Source organism: Vulpes lagopus, chromosome 2 (assembly GCF_018345385.1).
Source record: "Vulpes lagopus strain Blue_001 chromosome 2, ASM1834538v1, whole genome shotgun sequence".
NCBI lineage: Eukaryota > Metazoa > Chordata > Mammalia > Carnivora > Canidae > Vulpes > Vulpes lagopus.
In genome coordinates, this window is record NC_054825.1 from 77,545,235 (window position 1) to 77,546,472 (window position 1,238).

The following is a 1,238-nucleotide window of genomic DNA, read 5'->3' on the forward strand; positions in this document are numbered from 1 at the left end:
GTTAGATATTCTATGTGTTTACCTCAATTGAAAAAAAAAAAAAGAATGTTTTTGCTAGTATCAGATCTGCTGTGGAATTGGTATTGTATGTCCATGAATTCTTTTCTCAGCACGTGTTCCTCACTAGAAGAAAATGCTGTTACCTTTAAGCTTTGTCAAATTTACATTAAAATACTTGTATGAGGACTGTGACGTTATGTTAAAAAAAAAAGGTGTTAAGTCACAAAATGCGGTAATAAATATTTCATTTTTGATTTTTTGTTAGGCTTTTGTGTTTTTAATAGTTTTAAGGCAAGGTTGCACAATGCCTACTCCATGTGGTGTTACAGTAGGTGGCGGTTTTGCCCATGTAGTTTTGGCTCGATTTCAAACTCACCAACAATTTTTAAGGTAACCTCCTCTAGTGGTTAGTATATCTTTGGCTTTTATATCCTACCAGCAGAAAACTTCTAAAGGTATGAAATTGTGTGTATGTGTGTGTGCGTGGTATGAGCCAGGTTGAAAGATTACCTTCATTCATTTGGTCTAACCTCCTTTTTAGATGCATGATGCTGAAAAAAGTACGTTCAGATAAAGCTTTTCATGTTCATCCTCTGCCAGAATAAAGGGCTTTTTCAGGGTTAATTTTACATCATGAGAAATAACTAACGTCTGTGCTCAAAGATAATTCATCTGCCTGTGTTTTTTCTCTGTCTTACTTACTAAAATACTGTTGAATATGTAAATTAAAATTTACATATAGATGTTCATAGATGAGTAAACAACTTCTATGGAGTTTGAAATCCTGAGTTGAAGAGATTACTTAATCATTAATATTTAATATAAATTATAGTATGATGTCTTTTTATTTCAGACACCTCCACATGCAGACACGCTAGTGGGAGGAGTTGGTGACTTAAACGTAAATTTTTTTTCTGAAACAGCAGCAGAACAGGCAATGTAATGCGGTTTTCAAAGTATCGCACAACATTCCTAGAAATCTGTGTTATTGGCTTGCTGGTACTGCACAAACACTGCCTGATAAAGTGTGCAAAGTGAAAAAAAGTGTGAGGTATTTGCATGCCCCCTCAATTTTCAAAATAAAGATACTATCCTGGAATTTGGGAACACCTACATTTTGAATCCTATGTGTAGAAGAGATCATATAAAACTAGATCGGTGATGTCAGCTTGATAGGGAAATAGTTCACTAGCTCAGAAATCCAAGTTTGTGTCTGACTTGGAGTGCTGCCATCTTCC

At 34.9% G+C, this 1,238-nt stretch overlaps 1 protein-coding gene across 4 annotated transcripts in view; it reads left to right on the forward strand.

Moving 5' to 3' along the window:
• Positions 1-254, forward strand: part of MEIS2 (Meis homeobox 2) — a 206,533-nt gene extending 206,279 nt beyond the window's left edge. For all 4 annotated transcript variants that reach the window (XM_041746201.1, XM_041746203.1, XM_041746202.1 and 1 more), the window contains one exon: positions 1-254. This exon is cut by the window's left edge and continues 1,171 nt beyond it. The gene's annotated coding sequence lies outside the window, so the exon portion shown is untranslated.
• Positions 255-1,238: the final 984 nt, after the last annotated feature.